The sequence below is a fragment of the Schistocerca americana genome, chromosome X, assembly GCF_021461395.2.
Source record: "Schistocerca americana isolate TAMUIC-IGC-003095 chromosome X, iqSchAmer2.1, whole genome shotgun sequence".
Lineage (NCBI taxonomy): Eukaryota > Metazoa > Arthropoda > Insecta > Orthoptera > Acrididae > Schistocerca > Schistocerca americana.
In genome coordinates, this window is record NC_060130.1 from 710456129 (window position 1) to 710471067 (window position 14939).

At 40.6% G+C, this 14939-nt stretch overlaps 1 protein-coding gene across 2 annotated transcripts in view; it reads left to right on the forward strand.

The window, feature by feature from the left end:
• Positions 1-14939, forward strand: part of LOC124555548 (MAM and LDL-receptor class A domain-containing protein 1-like) — a 399742-nt gene that overhangs the window by 56413 nt on the left and 328390 nt on the right. Inside the window, exon 1 of one of the 2 annotated variants that reach the window (XM_047129503.1) lies at positions 5091-5165. The exons of the other annotated variant lie outside the window; for it this stretch is intronic. The gene's annotated coding sequence lies outside the window, so the exon portion shown is untranslated. Of the gene's footprint in view, positions 1-5090; positions 5166-14939 lie in introns of those variants that run through there. 2 annotated transcript variants of the gene reach the window in all.

Sequence of the window (14939 nt, forward strand, 5' to 3'; positions counted from 1 at the left end):
CGGCTAATCCCGCGCGGCTGAGACTGGCGGTAATCGCTTTGAGCAATTACTATGAGCTACGGTGTTGTTATGCGGTGTACGCCGTGTATGTGCATAACACAATAAACATGCGTTTCAGACCATTGGTTTACTCTCAATATAATCGGTTGTGGATTCACTGTCATCTGCCTCAATTTGACCCAAAAAGTTTGAGACGCCGTGTATACTTTCCTCACTGCGTCACATGTCCGCAACGTCACCAGGAGACATTCAATCTTTGGGTGGACAGTGGTCATCACCGCTTTGGCTCATTATATATCAAAACGATGTTATAGAGTCGTATGGACCACCTTTCGTGTCTCATATATTCTGGTAAAATAACGAAAGCTGACACCGAGAGGAATTGAACTGTATATTACTGCTGAGTCGCTAACGAAATTCTTGGATTTGATCCATTTCAGTTATATACTTGGCTAAGGTTGCGTTGTTCGTGTGATGTGTGTCGTTAGCCATGTTCTGTAGGGAAAAAATGCACCAGAAAAAAATATACTGTGGCGTGACGGACTCAAAAGAAAATTTGTTCATATTAGTAATGGAGTGAAAGCAGCAGAATATCTTCTAGGCCTAAAAGGTCAGTTCAATGGGGAAGTAGAAATACACTGGAAAGCCTTACTGTAAGTGCGTACATAAAGCGTCCATTGCTATGATCCTGTAATTGTTGTTCATGTATTTAGCTACCACAATAACAGTGGGAGAAGTTTCCATTAATAACGTCTGAAAATTGTAAAATACACTGAAAAGCTAAATCTTAACATTTGCACACTGTTAAATTTCAAATTAATTCTACTGTACGCTACTGTGTGCGCGCGAAACAATAGCATTTAAAAAACCACATACAGAGCATTAAAGTGAATATCCATTGGCTACACAGTTACTAATAACTTTTCTGTTTTCGAAAATTACAGTTCGTATATCGACGTGTTTCTGATACTTTGAATTCTGCTGCACATGTTTGATTTTCATCATTATCGGAAGCACGAAAAATTGCGTAGCGTGCTGAGGAGTCAGGTCGGAATGTCAAAATTCGGGGCGACAGAGACTCAAAAACTGTGTAATAAATTCTTTAACGATTTAATGGCTGTTTCGCTACGTGTTTTTCCACCATTAGAGGAATTGCATCTATGAGCTCAGTAGGACCCATATTAGGAAAGATACTGAGATTCACAGTTTCGAAAATTCTGAGAGTAGTGTAGCTGAAGGTTAATGACTTAGTGAGAATGCTGCATTTACTGTGCACGTCCGATGGGTTCATGCATTCCGAGTGGCCATCGTATCAGCTGAGGCTGTTAGAGAAACAGTTGTTTTAATGGAATGCAGTAGACCAGTAAAGCCTAGGCCAAAATCAGTGGGGACTGACCATTGGAGTCAGGTTCGGAGTTAAGTTATGACTGAAAGCACATGGCACCTACCACGCACAATCTATTCTCTCCCACAGTTATCACCATCCAAGTACATTGCAATATTACTGTCTCAGATTATACAACGTGATGGCTCAAGGTGCACTTACGGGATGAACTTTTATTCTCATGAAGCATTCACTACTTCACATGGCTCACTGTTCGTAATTAATTTTGACAATAGTTTCTGCCCGAGAACGCCCTTCGTGAAGAATCACAAACATCGTAATGCATCTTAAATTGAAGAAAGAAGTGTGAAACGTTTCATTACATAGGCAAAACAGCATGGAAGTAAACGAAATAATTTAACTCAATAAGATAGTGTAACTTTACCACATCCCTTTTACGTATTGGAATTCTCTTTGAAATGCAATTTCATTATAAACGCTCTGCATCTGGTCTGAATAGTAATTTGATGAAATTTCTCATTAGTTAGCAAATTTTTTAATAATCATGTTAATACCAGTCTTGTAAGTCAGCTGTATTGCTGCTCAGCCCATAACTGTGAGGGTGAAATAGAAGCTCACCTAACAGTTAGACAGTTTAAACAAGTTGAAAGTAAGAGTGAAGCTGTGTGAGAAAGTAAGACTAATTATTACCCACCCAAGAAGTGAAAACACAAAAGTTTAAAATACTTATTAGAAACACGCGACAGTTCGCTATGTTTGACCACCACTGAAGTTACTGAAATGAAGCAACATGTTAAAGTTAGGTAACTTATAAATAACTACAATATTTTATGTTCACATTCGAGGACATGAAGTGTGGAAAAAATATTCCATAATTTACCGAGAGACGCGAGCAAATCGTCAGAGAACTCCAACTTCTCTGAATAATGGGAACAGCAACGGTAAAATTGATACGCCAAGGAAAACAGTAATATTGCAGGGCGCGTGGATACGATCGTACGAGTAATTCCGTTCTACAGGTGGTATTTCACCCTTGAAAGCGTTGTAGTTGGTTATCTGCTGCTGTTTTCAAATTCCCAATGCAAAAAACTACCCAGTGATGTTTGTTACTATATATGTATTACCACTGTTAACTACCACTTCTTTTAAAAGTGGACTTACTGAAATTTCCTATGTTTTACCATGGTATTGGAGTAAAACGTTATGGCTAACGAATACGGATTACTTGGTATGATTACGAACGTCAAATACATACCATCATCACTGTAGTGGCCTTATAATTTGCTAATTACTGAATATTCGATGATTCTTTTGAAAAAAATCAGCTCTGTTTGTACGCAGGAGGCCAAAAATACTCTGCTGAAAAAAATTGTAACACCAAGAAGGAGTTGTGCGACATAAACGAAAGTTGGTAGGCGTGTTTCTACATCTGAAAGATAATGTCTATTCAAATTTCACACCATTCGCCTAAGAGTGGCGCTAGTAGCACCATTATGGCGATGCAAATCAGGTTTGCTTTAAATATACACACTAACGTTCGTGGACGTTAGTTACGTTTGAGATGGACATGGTGAGTTGATGTCAGTCAAGAATGCGTTTAAAGCAACAAAGACACTATCAGCACCTCACTGAGTTTGAACGAGAAACTGAAAGTTCTGCGATACTGCAGAAAGACTTGGCAGGGACGTAGCCACTGTACATGATTGCTGGCAGCGGTGGTCACGAGAATGTAGGGTCACAAGAAGGATGGGCTTCGGACGGCTAAGTGGCGCCACTGAGAGGGAAGACCGTCGTGTTTGGTGTATGGCTCTGACGCATCGTACTGCGTCTGCAGCAGCAATTTTAGCAGCAGTGGGCACCACAGAGACCAAACGCACTGTTTCAGATTGGTTACTTTTAAGGACAGTTCCTAGCCAGACGCCCTGTATCGTGCATTCCACTGACTCCAAACCACCACCATTTGCGACCTCAGTGGTTTCAAGCGGGAGTTCATTGGGGGGCAAGGTGAATGTCTTGTGTTTTCTAATGAAATCTGGTTCTGCCTCGGTGCCAGTGATGGCCGTATTTTGGCTAGGAGGAGGCCAAGAGAGGAGCTGTACCCAACATGTCTGCGTGCTAAACACACTGGACCTAGACCTGGAGTTATCGTCTTGGCTATGATTTCGTATGACAGCAGGAGCATTCTCGTTCTCCCACGTACCCTGATTGCAAATTTGTGCGCAAATCTTGTGATTCGACCGGTTGTCATTCATGAAAAACATTAATGTGGGTATTTTCCAACAAGATAACGCTCACCTACTTACCGCCATTGTAACCAACATGCTCTACAGGGATTCGACATGTTGCCTTGGCTTGCTCGATTACCAGACCCGTCTCCAATCGAACAGCTATGGGATATCATCGGACGATAACTCCAATGTCGTCCACAAACTGGATTAATCGTTCCTGTATTGACGGACGAAGTGCAACAGCATGGAACTCCATCCCACAAACTGACATCCGGCAACTTTATAGTACAACGCATACGCCTTTGCATGCTTGCATTCAACATTCTGGCGGCTACACAGGTTATTAATGTAACAACAGTTCACATTTGCAGTGGCTTATCTCGCATTTATATTACCCTGTGATCGTCCAATGTTAACCACTTAAATGTGTTACCTAGACATTATTTCCTGAAGTGTCATTAATGTAATTTAATTATTTTTTGGGGTTGCGATTTCTTTTCCGTGACTGTATATATCGTGTGTGGGCTACTGGACTAGTTGTTGATAACTACTTGTTAATTAGTTCAGTATTACTTCGCTAGACTGTCCTTCCATCCTTACGCCATAGGGTACTCTGCGTCCTTGCTATGAAAATTAATGTCAATCTCTAGTATTACAATGTGGTCAGGGTATTTTCGTGCTATAGATTTTAGGACGTTTCCGAGTGAATCTACGACTTGCGCGCCCGGATCTGGCAGGCGATTGACACATCAAACAATTTAAGTTTTCCAACGCCGTTTTTTCTTGTCCATATGAGCAGTCGGACTCGTTTTGGATCTCCCTGTACCTACTGTGTTTACTTGTTGCTTTAAACCTTCCACATCACAGGGAGCCTAATTTCAAAATTTTCTACTTCAAGCTTGGGATTTCTGTCAACTCTTAGTTCGAAATACTATGTGAGGTCGATTGCTTTCTTGGAGAGAGATATGTTTACAGATTTAGTATTAAAAGTAGACTTAACGTCATCTTCATCGGTCAAAAACTCAAATTTCTTTACTGAATTGTACTGTCATAAAAACATTTATGAATTCTTAATACCGACGCAGATATTTGTAGAATACAGATTAAAGACTTTTTGGAGGTGGCTGCTGCGCAGAACCCAGCGTCACTGGATCCTGGAGCAGATGAATCACGGCGACCATTCACGATTCAGGAAAAATACGAGTTAGCGCGAACATGTGACTCACTGGGTCAGTGTTACTAGCAATCCTTTGAGGTTGACTGACAATACTAACTAGACTCTGGGAATGGGGTTACTCCAGTTAGTGGTTGACCAGCCACTGTGCATTAGGATCGAGATTATATGCAAATAAACTGTGGCAGCGCCGACCGTCCGACCTCTGCTGGAGTGGAGAGATGTACTTGCGATAATTTGCCAACTGCAGTGACGCACAAAGGCCAGCACGTGGAGCGTGCAGATCTCGTCGGCATATCTGACTGCCGCCAGCACCCGGTGTGCTTTGCCAGTCGGGGTGGAGACCGCGCCGCACGTTGTACTCACATTGCAGTCCGCTCCGAGAGAAACTTCTGCTCAGTAAATATTACTTCAGACGGTAAGTGTACCAATTCTGAACGAATCTAAGCTCCCTTTCTGATTTTCTTGTTTGTATATTTTTAAGTTGTTAGTCTTTCAAATGGTCAGAAGCTGCTTCCTTTGTCTTCCGATCCTGTCTACAGCTTCTCATTTCTGTACACACATTACAGCCCACATCCTTAAAAATTCATTTTTCATGACTGACTTATTCCAAGTCACACTAAACCAATTCACTCTTCAGGTGAAAGTTTTTCATAGGTTTTTTTCTTCTGCAGCAGCAAATTTGAAAAGGCTCTAGTACTCCTTGTCCTGTTTGCTAGTCCATATATTACTTCCATACTCTGTTCTCCAGATGTACAGTTCCGGGAGCTGGCACACAGTTTTAATTCTCCAGTAAGTTTCATATCACCGCACATTCTTCTACAGAGTGGAAAATTCATTTTGGAAACAGTCTCCTCACACATACATTAAGTCAGAACACAAGTTCAAAAACACTGAAATAAGTAGATTTTGTAGAGGTCACCACATACAAATGTGTGCGTGTGGAATAACTGCATATAAATCCACTGGGAAATTTTAAACTCTTTATGAGGCATATGGATTCGTTACTGTACTATATGTTAGAGAGCAACAAGCAGTTAGTGGTCTGTGGTGATTTCGATGTAGAATTTCTGAAGGATTGTGGCACGAGAAATTATGTGGATATCTTATATGGATCCTACAATTTGATCTTAGTAATTAACTTTCCAAAACAGATGGATAATGACATTAGGACTGGTTGGTCATGTTTTCTCCGATGAAGCTCAAAGCAAGAAAATAACTATATACCCAACAAGAAATTCTCTTTCTGATCATGATGCGCATTTAGTTAGGATGAATAAGATAGTGCCTTACAATATAGATTCTCCTCGATGGAAATCGGAATATTTAATAATTTCAGGACAAATTTTTTGAGGAATAGTTTACAGCTGATGGCCTGGGATAAAATTTATAATGAACCAAGAGTTGACATAAAATTGAAGCTATTCCATGATAAATTCATATAATTATTTGAAAATACCTTGCCTCGTAAACCGATCAGAAAGGATGTTAAACAGCCACGTAAATAACAATGAATCACTAGATCAATTAAAGTGTCTTGTGAAAAGAAAACGGGAGTTATTAGTTGGCAAGAAAAAGTAGAGATCCTTCAGTAGTTGCATGCTATAAAACTACTCAGAATTACTAAGGAAAGTTATTAAAAATCAAGGAACACGCGAATTATGTCATATATCAGTAATTACTATTGCAGACTTTCCTCTGTAGCACTGCATCTCAAAGGCTTCGATTCTCCACAGTTCCGGCTTTCCCACATCCACGTTTCTCTACCATACAATGCTCTGTTCCAAAAGTACACTCAGAAAGTTCTTCCTCACATTAAGTTCTGTGTCTGATACTAGTAGACTTAACTCTGTATGGAATGCAGCGAAAGGAGAGACAGGACTAAAGGCCACAGAGTAGGATAATCTTACTACTGTTTTAAAAGGAAGGGCTATAAATGGTCAGTCACAAGTAGCGGGTATGAATAATTATTTATTGAATGTAGCAGGAAGTATAGGGACAAGCAGCTCAAGAGAAAACTCAAAGCAATATGTTGGAAAAGGAACTCACATAAAACTCAATCATATAGATCTCTCACATACTTCTTAAATTAGAAAAATTCTCTCACAAAATAAAACGTCATCTGCATTTGGTGGTGTTTCCAACAGAGTGTTAAAGACTTGTTCCATGTAATAATCGCTGCCTTTTTTGGAACATGTTACGCACCACTAACTCAGGATATTTTTCCAGAAATATAAAAACATACCATTGTTAAACCCCTCTATAATAAAGATGATAGTAGACGTGCCAATAACTACAAACCCGTTTCGTTGCTGACATTAATATCTTCAGTAAATTACAGTTTAAGTTACAGAAGAGTTGCTCAGCTGAGAATGCCGTATACACATTCACCCACCAAATTTTGCAGTCATTAAATAACAAAATAACACTGTTTGAAACAATATTTTCCTTGATAAACTGTTTTATGGAAATGATAGTATAGACAGCCAGTGGATAATGTCATATCTAACCAAAAGAATGGAGGAAATTATACTTCGTAATTCAGCCAATGTAAGCAGGGGAGATTATTCTGAATGGGAAAAAAAATCACTCATGGGTTTCGACAAGGCTGAATCGTAGGTTCAATATTCTTTCTCATGTATGTAATCGGCCTTCGTTCTAATACCCACAAAACACAATTACTTCTTTTTGCAGATGACGCTAGTATTGTAGTCAACTGAAACGTACATATAGCAACAGAAAAAATCGTAAATAATTTTCTTAAAATTTTAATTGAGTGGTTCTCTGCAAATGGTCTCTCTTAATTTAAAAAAGAACCAACATATCCATTTCTGCCCATGTAAAGGTACTACGCCAATGGTAAGTATAACACGTGAAAAGTAAATAACAGCTAGGGAGGTGTCCATATTGATGAGAATTTAAACTGCAAAAAAACATTTTTTGAACAATGAAACAACTTATTTCAGCCTTATTTGCAGTTCGAGTCATTGTAAACCTTGCAGAGAGACAAACCAGTAAGTTAACATATTTTGAGTATTTTCACTCAATAATGCCACTAGAATAATAATCTTTAAGAAATAAAGTCTTCGTTGCTCAAGAATAACAATAATATGTGGTGCTCACTCAGTACCATCTTGTAGAGATCTATTTAAGGAGTTACGCATTGCCGGTCGGTGTGGCCGTGCGGCTCTAGGCGCTTCAGTCTGGAACCGCGTGACCGCTACGGTCGCAGGTTCGAATCCTGCCTCGGGCATGGATGTGTGTGATGTCCTTAGGTTAGTTAGGTTTAAGTAGTTCTAAGTTCTAGGGGGCTGATGACCACAGATGTTAAGTCCCACAGTGCTCAGAGCCATTTGAGCCAGTTAGGCGTTTTCACAACTGCTTCGGTGTATATTTATTCCCTCATGAAGTTTGTTGTAAATAATTCACTACAGTTCAAAGGGAAAAATGATGCACATAATTACAAATCCAGAAGAAAAAATGGCATTCATTATTCTACATTAAGTTTGTCTTTGGCGCAAAATGGGGCACATAATGCTGACGCCAAAATTCTTGATCATTTACGCAATGATGTAAAATGTCTGACGTACAGGAAAGTTAAATTTGAAAAACTAAAGAAGTTTCACGTTTACAACTCCTTCCATTTTGTAGATGAGTCATTTTTTGTAGTGTATAAGACGTGGTGTTTAGGAATTAATACTTCACATCAGGACTGGAAAAAATTAAAGCTATAAAAGATAAAGAGGAAAACACTTCTAAATGATCAGCATGTATTTACGCATGAATGTATAATCTGAATGCAAAATGCCTCATTCCAGATCATTACTATTAATCGTGCAACTGATCCATGGAACATGAAACAGACTACCTAAAATCATAAAAGAACTCACTCCAAATCTAAAAATGAACATAATGCTCACTTACATAGTATCCGCTATAGGCGCGTTCATCCGAAACTGCTGGAACTCTTCTGCTCGTTGGAACTCTTGTGCTGGCTGGAACGCTTCTCAATCTGGAAGTCTTCTGTTCGCTGGACTCTGCCTTGTTTGGCGTTTAAGGCTGTGTTTTAGGCTGGTGTTGTTGGAACAATTGGGCAATAGAAATGTTTTGTATCTTTCGTGAATAAACGACGATGACTCACCAATTCTGCAGATTATTATTGCAACATACACATAGAGGAAGACCAGCTGCAGTAAGACCCAGGATTCTCTTTCCTAGCAGAGCAACCTACGTCCCAATGATTTTACGTTAAGTATTGCTTTTGCCAACAACAGAGAACTGACTCTGCAAATACAAGTCTTTTAGTTTTTCCGGATGTTTATCTGGAAGTGGAGGAAACAAAGAAATATGTGCCTAATTCTGTAAGTGCAGACATTACTATTCGGTGTAATTCTTAACGTGTGAAGACTATCTCATACATCGGTAGTAAGTGGAATGCTTCCCAATGTAGAGGGAACATTTCAGTTACTCGATGCGTATGACATATTAATGGACAGACGAAATCAGCTTGCACTGTACATCTCTCCGTAACTTACAAGGCTCACAGTAAATATTCATACTTAGATGATTTTGCCCTTTTCCCGGCAACTTTTCATGATTCTGTCATTACAGTGTGTTCCTGGATATCTCTGGTAGCCAAACTGATCTTCCCACAGGTTGGCTACTCCCAGTCGTCCTATTATTCTGCGGATAATTCATGTCGGTATTTCACAAACACGACATTTTGGAATTGAAATTATTACATTCTTCTTGAAATCTGAGGGTTTTTCTCCGGTCGCATGTATTTTGCGCACCAGCTGGAATAGTTCTGTCATGGCTGGCTCTCCTTATAATTCAGAGGTAACGTCGTCAACGCCAGCGACTTTTTTCGACTTCGGCCTTTTATGTGCTCTGCCTTCTCGCAGTATCACATCTCCTATCTCGTCTTGAGATATTTCCTTTTTCCTTTCTATAGTATCTTCTTCGGGTTTTTTTTCCCTCGTATAACCCGTGTATCTCTTTCAACTTTCCCTTCTTTGGTTAGTACTGTTAATCTGTCTGAGCTCTTGATTTTTGTACAGGTGCTTCTCTTTTCTCCAGAAGTTAACTTTCTGTAGGAGGCATCTATCCTTCCTCTCGTCTCTTACACTTCTACAGCCTAGCATCTGCCGTCTAGCCACTTCTGCTTAGCAATTTTGCCCTTTGTACCAGTCTAATTTTTTAGACGTCTGCCATCTATTTTGCCTGCTTCATGTACTGCATTTTTAAACTTCCTCCTTTATTCAGTTACATATAATATGTTTTGTGTTATCCAAGGATTTCTACTGTCACTTCTCGTTTTACTGTTTCAGTTGGCGTCTCTATTTCATCTCCTGAAGCTACTCAATCGTCTTCTACTGTGTATTCCTTATCCTGTTTCAATCAATCGTCGCCTTATGCTCCTTTTCTGGCTCTTAATCTCTGGTTCTTTTAATTTATCAAGTCTCAGCTCCTTAGTTTCCTACCTTCCCGCTATTTCTTCAGTTACATAACACTTAAATTATGATCAGAGTCCACGTCTGCCATTGGAAATCTTTTGCAGTTTAAAACCCAGTTTCGAAATCTGTCTTATTATATAATCTGTCTGAAATCTTCCGGTCTCTCTAGATTTCTTACACGCACACAACCTTCTTTCATGATTCTCAAACCTAGTGTTAGCACTAGGCTGTAGCTATGCTCTCTGAAATCTACTTGAAACTTCTCCTTAGCTTTGCCCTACGTGATATACTACCGTTGAGTTACGACTGTTTTCATACGGTTTCATCCGCCTAAACTGGAAATTTTTTCTAACTTTCATGACAGTGCGTAGGCATACATGTAATTTTGTGATGTTTGTGATGACAAAAAAAAAAAAAAGACTGAAGCTGACGCTCAGTGCTGTCAAATTGCCTGTTTGTCTCATATAGCACCAAGGGGACCCCCGAATTTAAGGTACGCAAGCGACGGTCGGTTCGCCATCGACAGTGAAGCCACTGTGAACAGTTCTGGGATTTAAATCCAGACATTGTCGCCTAATTCGATGATTAGTAAGTTCACGCCCTCTTTTTTTCACTCTCTATGGTCGGGATACTGGTGATGAAAATAAATAAGTTATACTACCAATCAGATTAATAGTATTTACACTGCCTGACAAAAAAGTGTAGCAACCAGAAAGGAAGAAGAAAACAACATGAAAATTCGCGAGTTGAGATGGTATGAAACGTTATTTCAACGAGTAAAGAACCGAGTCAAATTTACAAAGAACTAAAAGAGCTAGGCAGCATGAGCCCACTTATCAGTATGACGTTGGGCTCGATATGTGTGCTGATTCAGTTGGGGAGGGTGTCATAAAGCTATTGTACCTTCTCGTGAGGCAAGATGGCCCCACAGATGTAGTAACTGGTTCTTGATACCTTGGATAATAGCACTGGACGGAGTTGGGATTCGTGCTGGTCCCGCCCACGATGTCAAGGGAACAGCAGGTGATACTGTTGACCCCATTAGCACCTCAATATCACGCAGTCAGTTCATAGAGACACGTGCCATTCGTGGACGAGCATTGTCTTGTTGAAAAATGACACCACAGTACTTTCGCATGAGAGGTCACATACGAGGACGTAGGTTGCCCCAGATGCACTATTGATGGAAGAACTGGACCTCTAACCACTCAGGTCGCCGCCATACTCGTCGATGATGGCCATCAGGGATAGTGCAGAACCGAGATTTATCGCTGAGCACAGTTTGACGCCGTTCACCGGCAATCAGTGCATCCCGGTCACGGCAGAGATTTGCGTCATAGTGTTAATGGCAGCCTACGCATCAGACAGTAATTCTCTGGTCAGGTTGCTGCTAGTCTCAGACCAATGGTTGCAGAGGGTCCATTATTACTTCTCGGGTGGCCGGTGCAGATGTGGTGGCGTTACAATGCTTGATGCGCAATACGGCGCTCTTCCCTTGTGTGGTCAGATGTGGTCGACCGGAACCTTGACGAAGAGTATGCGTGTCGTCGTGCTCGCATGCAGTTCTACCTTGGGCCACTGTCACATCTAAATGCGCCACAACTCTGGATGTTGTACCATTCGACCAGCCAACCAAATGAAGACCCACAGTAACGCCCCCTTTAAAGTCTGTCAGGTGTTGATAACAGGAGTACGTGACACCTCCGTGTCCTTCACAGTAACCACTCAGTATCTGATTTGTTCACCTTCCCTATATACCTTACCAAGCCTGATAATAACACTAAACACGTACAGTATAGCACCAAAGCTCTCTGGTGGCCGTTCTAACTGTCACAGAGAATTGCAATTTTAATCATTTACATGATCGCCGATGGTGTGTAAGTGTATGAAGTTGCATTGACATCTGACCGTGTCTTCTGGGTACGTCTCTTTTTGTCGGGCAGTGTATTATATAGGCACATCACTTATTTTTTCCACCACTAGGATTCAAGCTGGCCAACTCCGAGTCGAGCGACAAGTCGCTATCGTTCGTTGGCAATATTGGCTGTAGAAACGTTTTAGTTGTTCACAAACGCCGGCCGGAGTGGTCCTGCGGTTCTAGGCGCTACAGTCTGGAGCCGAGCAACTGCTACGGTCGCAGGTTCGAATCCTGCCTCGGGCATGGATGTGTGTGATGTCCTTAGGTTAGTTAGGTTTAATTAGTTCTAAGTTCTAGGCGCCTGATGACCTCAGAAGTTAAGTCGCATAATGCTAAGAGCCATTTGAACCATTTTTTGTTCACAAACAACTGCGTATGAATTATGATCACGGGCTCAGAGCAGCAGCATTGCTACGTAGTGAGTAGTCAACCGTGGCAGGATTAAGAAATGGGTTGTCGATATTTGATAACAGTTCGAGGGACCTTAAGGATATGTGATTTCTATGTGACTGACAGCTGCATTTCTGAAGAGTTTGAGCGTTGCCGTAATTATTATGCGACGACGATATTACTGAACTTAGCCTCGCGAGGCCGTTATCGGAGACAAGCGGTGATGAGGGGGTTGGGTTGGGTTGTTTGGGGAAGACCAGACAGCGAGGTCATCGGTCACATCGGACTAGGGAAGGACGGGGAAGGAAGTCAGCCGTGCCCTTTCAAAGGAACCATCCCAGTATTTGCCTGGAGCGATTTAGGGAAATCACGGAAAACCTAAATCAGGATGGCCGGACGCGGGATTGAACCGTCCTCCTCCCGAATGCGAGTCCAGTGTGCTAGCCACTGCGCCACCCCGCTCGGTCGGTGATGACGTTATAGCAAATAAGTACAGTGGTGACTAAGGAAAACGCAAGTAATTCTATTTAGTTGTGCATATACTATCAAGTGTTTCAGCGTGTCCTCGTGAAATATCGCGATAAAAACTCATGATAAGCCGACCGAAGTGTCCTCATTCCCAGGTGCAGTAATGTTGTGGTCGACTAATACAATCTGGAGATTGCGTAAACCTCAAAGCGTCAACGGGACCCTAGAGAACAGCTACAGCATGCTAGTCGAACGTACCGTGTATGGTAACATGGTACGTTTGGCGTCAAGTCCATGAGGCTGATGGCCCCTATGCAGGCCATCAGCGGATAACGTACGAGTTTTGGTATCCATACATGGCAGCATTTTGGGCCTCTGATGACGATCAACGACTTACTGATCGAATGGATGTAAGAACGTTACTCTGTCTCACAAACGAAGGTGGCTTGCGTTTTTCAGACAACATACGAAAGTGTTCCATACGAGCAGTGCATGGCTTAGAATGCCGCAGACGTTTCATTTTCTCAGTAGGAACAACTGGGTAAAAAAGTGTATTCTTTCAGTAGAGATATCGCATGTTTGGATTAAACTGCTCAATTTCGTCCTGTTATTTCATACGTTGTAGCAAGCGAAATGTTATTTCTTTCGCTGACTGAGGAGACAAACAAATTCACAGTTTTGTCATAGATTACTCCGAATCTCCTCGTCAACTTTTATGATAGAATATTCATAGCAAAACTGTAGTTCACGATCAATATGATGTCAAATTCCTTCAAAGCATGTAACCTTACATTCGGGAGAATGCAAGATATTATGATACTGCTGATTTAATAAACTTCAGTGTGCTTTCACTTTTGACTGCAGCGTTGTGTTACAGACGAATTACGGACTCTGCTTCTGTAAAGTATTTCCGCTATTCAGTTTTCATTTGCTCTAATATTTTCATGGATAATCTCATCATCTGAACATAACATAGATACTGCGGTACCTACGGATTTTTCCTTGATAAATTCCTTCCAAATACGTTCTGTAATTTAGAAATTTCAGAACTTTCAAGTACGTTAACATTACCTGCATGTCAGTCATATTTCCTGGTTTCTATGCTGAAAAGAAATTCGTTGTACTTGCATTACCATTAGACCCATATCTATTTCAACAAGTCAATTTAAAACACCATAGTAATTCTAACGACAGCTATTATGAATCCTTACCTCAGATATTACTACCCCTATCATTATAAGGTAGGGGTATGGGCAACGATTCATTGTGCATGTCACGTTTTAAAGCTGGCAGCGAGTCATAAAACAATGTTCCCTCAGTGCACTTTGTGTGAATAAATGCGAAAATGGGACGTGTATTTCAAATGTTAGTCCCTTAAGAAATCAGCCTAGATGCAAATCTCACTCAATTTTATTGCTAAGAGACAAGATATATTGCTGGAACATTTGGCTGCAATGCAATACCTACTAAAAACCGTTAATCATGTAACAACATACTGTGCGATTTTGTCTTTATCAGTAATTTAAGTCTTAAATTTTGAAGAGAAAGCTTCTCTACTAAAATCCCTGGAAACTGATGTAACGCGTTGTCATTTTGTGTAAAGTGCTGGTAGGTAAAGCTATTTTGTGATCGCGCGCAAGTGGATAACGTATCTTAATGTGTTCTCAAGCCCAAGGTGGTAAACAAACATTCTAGATAGCTATTAATTTAGGCCCTGTAATACCGCTAATGTTAGGTGCTAATCGTCTCAAATTAATTAGAAATTCTGCTGTGGCATAACAAGAGTGCACAAATTGATATAAATGAGAGTTTGGAATTTTTTCCAAAATGACAACACAACCTCTCCCTTTTACATTCTACATTTATTTTGTCACTACTTTCAGGGTTCAAGTGATACATAACTAGCAAGTTCAATTACTTTCAATTCTCAACAAAATAATTAATATTTGGACATTGAATA